We start from the raw sequence: 6,521 nt of genomic DNA, 5'->3' as shown, positions 1-6,521 counted from the left end.
GTCAGAGGGCATTTTTTGGACAGTTCACTCGCCTGGCATAAATGTTTTATTATTGCTGTTAACAGCTCTCCCTGCATCCCACAATCAGGCTTTATGTCTCTTTTTCTCAGGACAGCCTGTACTTTCAAAATATATATGCTATAGTTGTGTTTTATAAGTGTAATAAAGGTTTACAATCACAAATAAGAAAGGAAAAGTAAAGTGGAAAATAATTTTCCACACACATTTATTCAAAACACACAGCAAACTATAATAAACTAGTAACACATCACTCCTAAAAACAATCTTTGGTGTGTCATGTGAGGTGAATCTGCCCTACGATTGGATTTTGGAAAACCATGTGACAGTGAACCAATTCCGATTGGACACTCACATTGCTCACGTGGGAAGGAAAAACTCCCTTTTAACAGGAAGGAACCTCCAGCAGAACCAGGCTCAGGGAGGGGCAGTCTTCTGCTGGGACTGGTTGGGGCTGAGGGGAGTGAATCAGGAAAAAGGACATGCAGTGGAAGAGAGCAGAGATCAATTACCAATGACTAAAAGCAGAGTGGTGCATAGAGCAAAAAGAGGTGAATAAAAAGAAACACTGGGTGCATCATGGGAAACCCCTCAGCAGTCTAAGTCTATAGCAGCATAACTAAGGGATGGTTCAGGGTCACCCGATCCAGCTCTAACTATAAGCTTTTTCAGAAAGGAAAGTTTTAAGCTTAATCTTAAAAGTAGAGAGGGTGTCTGTCTCCCTAATCCGAATTGGGAGCTGGTTCCACAGGAGAGGAGCCTGAAAGCTGAAGGCTCTGCCTCCCATTCTACTCTTACAAACCCTAGGAACTACAAGTAAGCCTGCAGTCTGAGAGCGAAGCGCTCTATTGGAGTGATATGGTACTATGAGGTCCCTAAGATAAGATGGGACCTGATTATTCAAAAGCTTATAAGTAAGAAAAATAATTTTAAATTCTATTCTAGAATTAACAGAGAGCCAATAAAGAGAGGCCAATATGGGTGAAATATGCTGTCTCCTTCTAGTCCCTGTCAGCACTCTAGCTGCAGCATTTTGAATTAACTGAAGGCTTTTCAGGGAACTTTTAGGACAACCTGATAATATCTTAGATCTTGTTCTGACTTATGGTATGGAAATTGAAGACTTAACAGTATTCCCTGAAAACTCCCTTCTGTCTGATCATTTCTTAATAACATTTACATTTACTCTGATGGACTACCCAGCAGTGGGGAATAAGTTTCATTACACTAGAAGTCTTTCAGAAAGCGCTGTAACTAGGTTTAAGGATATGTTTCCTTCTTTATGTTCCCTAATGCCATATACCAACACAGTGCAGAGTAGCTACCTAAACTCTGTAAGTGAGATAGAGTATCTCGTCAATAGTTTTAAATCCTCATTAAAGACAACTTTGGATGCTGTAGCTCCTCTGAAAAAGAGAGCTTTAAATCAGAAGTGCCTGACTCCGTGGTATAACTCTCAAACTCGCGCTTAGAGCAGATAACCCGTAAGTTGGAGAGGAAATGGCGTCTCACTAATTAGAAGATCTTCACTTAGCCTGGAAAAAAGAGTCTGTTGCTCTATAAAAAAGCCCTCCGTAAAGCTAGGACATCTTACTACTCTTCACTAATTGAAGAAAATAAGAACAACCCAGGTTTCTTTTCAGCACTGTAGCCAGGCTGACAAAGAGTCAGAGCTCTATTGAGCCGAGTATTCCTTTAACTTTAACTAGTAATGACTTCATGACTTTCTTTGCTAATAAAATTTTAACTATTAGAGAAATAATTACTCATAACCATCCCAAAGACGTATCGTTATCTTTGGCTGCTTTCAGTGATGCCGGTATTTGGTTAGACTCTTTCTCTCAGATTGTTCTGTCTGAGTTATTTTCATTAGTTACTTCATCCAAACCATCAACATGTCTATTAGACCCCATTCCTACCAGGCTGCTCAAGGAAGCCCTACCATTATTTAATGCTTTGATCTTAAATATGATCAATCTATCTTTATTAGTTGGCTATGTACCACATGCGTTTAAGGTGGCAGTAATTAAACCATTACTTAAAAGCCATCACTTGACCCAGCTATCTTAGCTAATTATAGGCCAATCTCCAACCTTCCTTTCTCTCAAAATTCTTGAAAGGGTAGTTGTTAAACAGCTAACTGATCATCTGCAGAGGAATGGTCTATTTGAAGAGTTTCAGTAAGGTTTTAGAATTCATCATAGTACAGAAACAGCATTAGTGAAGGTTACAAATGATCTTCTTATGGCCTCAGACAGTGGACTCATCTCTGTGCTTGTTCTGTTAGACCTCAGTGCTGCTTTTGATACTGTTGACCATAAAATTTTATTACAGAGATTAGAGCATGCCATAGGTATTAAAGGCACTGCGCTGCGGTGGTTTGAATCATATTTATCTAATAGATTACAATTTGTTCATGTAAATGGGAATCTTCTTCACAGACTAAGGTTAATTATGGAGTTCCACAAGGTTTCTGTGCTAGGACCAATTTTATTCACTTTATACATGCTTCCCTTAGGCAGTATTATTAGACGGCATTGCTTAAATTTTCATTGTTACGCAGATGATACCCAGCTTATCTATCCATGAAGCCAGAGGACACACACATTAGCTAAACTGCAGGATTGTCTTACAGACATAAGGACATGGATGACCTCTAATTTCCTGCTTTTAAACTCAGATAAAACTGAAGTTATTGTACTTGTCCCCACAAATCTTAGAAACATGGTGTCTAACCAGATCCTTACTGTGGATGGCATTACCCTGACCTCTAGTAATACTGTGAGAAATCTTGGAGTCATTTTTGATCAGGATATGTCATTCAAAACGCATATTAAACAAATATGTAGGACTGCTTTTTTGCATTTACGCAATATCTCTAAAATTAGAAGGTCTTGTCTCAGAGTGATGCTGAAAAACTAATTCATGCATTTATTTCCTCTAGGCTGGACTATTGTAATTCATTATTATCAGGTTGTCCTAAAGGTTCCCTGAAAAGCCTTCAGTTAATTCAAAATGCTGCAGCTAGAGTACTGACAGGGACTAGGAGCAGAGAGCATATCTCACCCATATTGGCCTCTCTTCATTGGCTTCCTGTTAATTCTAGAATAGAATTTAAAATTCTTCTTCTTACGTATAAGGTTTGAATAGTCAGGTCCCTTCTTATCTTAGGGACCTCATAGTACCATATCACCCCCAATAGAGCGCTTCATCTCAGACTGCAGGCTTACTTGTAGTTCTAGGGTTTGTAAGAGTAGAATGGGAGGCAGAGCCTTCAGCTTTCAGGCTCCTCTCCTGTGGAACCAGCTCCCAATTCGGATCAGGGAGGACAGACACCCTCTCTACTTTTAAGATTGGCTTAAACTTTCTTTTTTGCTAAAGCTTATAGTTAGGGCTGGATCAGTGACCCTGAACCATCCCTTAGTTATGCTGCTATAGACTTAGACTGCTGGGGGGTTCCCATAATGACTGAGTGTTCTTTCTCTTTTTGCTCTGTATGCAACACTCTGCATTTAATCATTAGTGATTGATCTCTGCTCACCTCACAGCATGTCTTTTCCTGGTTTCTCTCCTCAGCCCCAACCAGTCCCAGCAGAAGACTGCCCCCTCCCTGAGCCTGGTTCTGCTGGAGGTTTCTTCCCTGTTAAAGGGAGTTTTTCCTTCCCACTGTCGCCAAGTGCTTGCTCACAGGGGGTCGTTTTGACCATTGGGGTTTTTACGTAATTATTGTATGGCCTTGCCTTACAATATAAAGTGCCTTGGGGCAACTGTTTGTTGTGATTTGGCGCTATATAAATAAAATTGATTGACTGATTGATGATAATGAATTACAGTAGTCCAGCCTAGAAGAAATAAATTCATGAATTAGCTTTTCATCATCACTCTGAGACAAGACCTTTCTAATTTTAGAGATATTGTGCAAATGCAGAAAAGCAGTCCTACATATTTGCTTAATATGCGCATTGAAGGACATATCCTGATCAAAAATGGCTCCAAGATTTCTCACAGTATTACTGGAGGTCAGGGTAATGCCATCCAGAGTAAGGATCTGGTTAGACACCATGTTTCTAAGATTTGTGGGGCCAAGTACAATAACTTCAGTTGTATCTGAATTTAAAAGCAGGAAATTAGAGGTCATCCATGTCTTTATGTCTGAAAGAACATAAATATATATCTTAATGATTACATTAGGCAGCAGTGTGACAGGGTTTTTCAACTGGCATGGTACTGTTAGACCTGCAGAAAGCATTCAATACAGTTAGTCACAGCATATTGTTGCAAAAATTATCAGCCCTTGGTATGAATGAAGACTCGGTTAGATGGTTCAGGTCTTATTTATCTGGTAGAAAATAAGTTGTTGATGTAAACGGTACTATATCCAGGGAAAGTTCTATCAGTTGTGGTGTTCCACAGGGATCGATACTGGAGCCACTTCTGTTTCTGATCTACATCAATGTCATGCCTGGCGCTGTTAAGTGTAAGTTGCTGCTTTATGCAAACGACTCAGCACTGCATGTTTCTGGCAAGGGCGTGTTGGAGATAGAGGTGACCCTAAGTACCGAGCTTGCCGCAGTCCAAGAATGGTTGAGATATAACAAGTTATCATTGCACCTAGGTAAAACTGAATCAATACTGTTTACATCAAAGCGCAGGCTAAAAAGATCGGTGCAGCATCTGCAGTGATGCAGTCACTGTATCGGACCGTCATAGTGAAGAGAGAGCTGAGCAGGATGCCCCCTGGACGCCTCGCTGGAGAGGTGTTCCGGGCACGTCCCATCAGGAGGAGGCACCGGGGAAGACCCAGGACATGCTGGAGGGACTACGTCTTGCAGATGGCTTGAGAATGGCTCGGGGTTCCCCCGGAGGAGCTGGAGGAGGTGTGTGGATCGGGAGGTCTGGGCGGCTTTGCTTGAGCTGCTGCCCCCGCGACCCAACCTCGGATGAAGCAGAAGAAAATGGATGGATGGATGGAGTTTACAAGTCAAGTCCGGCGGAGTTGACATTGAATCAAAGCAACAAGTAACTTATTTAGACATAATTTTGGACCAATCTCTCTCAGGTGATAAAGTTGTTTCAAAATATTCAAACAAAGTGAAACTTTTATACAGAAATGCTCAAAAATTTGATTTGAAAACTAAGAAACTCTTAGTTTCTGCTCTGATTCAATGCCACTTTGACTATTCTCGTTCTGCTTGGTACAGTGGTTTGTCTAAGAAATTTAAATTCAGACTGCAAGTGGCTCAGAATAAGGTTATTAGGTTTATGCTAAATCTTCCCCCATGTAGTCACATAGGGGCTGAAGAATTTAAACATGCTGGTATGTTACCGACTGAGTATCGAGTAAGTCAGCTAAAGTTAAGTCACGTGTATAACATCTATAATAACAACGCTCCTGATTATATGAAAGCTAATTTTCAGTTATCTTCTATCAATCATACCAGAAATATTCAGGCATCTTTCATTGTTAATCATGTTGGCAGTTTCAGTAAGAATTCTTTTAGTCATATTGGTGTTAAATTATGGAATGATTTCCCTGTTTCTGTTAAATTGTTAAGGACTAAAGATGTTTTTAAGAAAAGTGTAAAGGAATTTTTTATGTCTAAACTTTTAGTTGATAGTCATCAGGATTTTGTTTACTACTATTTTTTATTATATATTTTCTTCTAGTTATTTTTTTCTAATTCTCTTTAGTCACTTTATTGTTATTTGATTGTTTTTTTTTTTTTTTTTTTTTTCTTGAGGACCACAATGGAAATAAGTGTTTATGCTTTTTTGTGTTATCCTCTGCAACTTTATATCTTGTATGTATGTATTTTATGTACTTGTACTTGTATTTTATTGCCAAATACATCAAATCAAATCAAAGACCTGTCTTCATGAAGTTAGATGCAAAAATGCTGAAACTGGCCCTATCCTGCAATGATAAAGAATCCTTAAAAAAAATTACTGGATCTGGATCATGTTCTGGATCATTACCAAAAATTTAATGACTTTTTAGGCCAAGATACACCCCTGGAAAAAATTTCATTGAAATCCGTTGAGGATTTTTTGAGTAATCCTGCTAACAAACCAACCAACCAGCCAACCATCAAACAAACGAACGTGACCGAAAACATAACCTCCTTGGCGGAGGTAACAAACAATACACCGCAGGAGTTTTTTTCGACTAACAGAAAGCATTTGACACTATGGGGTGGGCAATTATTTTTTGCAAAGGGCCAAATGAGAAATAGAAAATATTATGGAGGGCCAGGCCAAAAGGCTAAACTCAAATCGGCACAATAATAATTTTATTCCTATATAAAAAGCAGTAAATAGCATTGTTTTGATAAATTGTTTGATGTTCTGATTAGAAATTTTTAGTATAGCGGTGCTGTTGGGAACTAAAACTGCATGCAATGCTTCCTGTCTGACCTTGTGTCCTGAAGCCCAAAGACAAAAATTAAAATCTTTTAGTACTGTTTCTGGTCTGATTCTGTGCTGAATTGTTGATTAGTTAAATT

Source organism: Thalassophryne amazonica, chromosome 9 (assembly GCF_902500255.1).
Source record: "Thalassophryne amazonica chromosome 9, fThaAma1.1, whole genome shotgun sequence".
NCBI lineage: Eukaryota > Metazoa > Chordata > Actinopteri > Batrachoidiformes > Batrachoididae > Thalassophryne > Thalassophryne amazonica.
Note: the sequence above shows the minus strand (reverse complement) of the source record.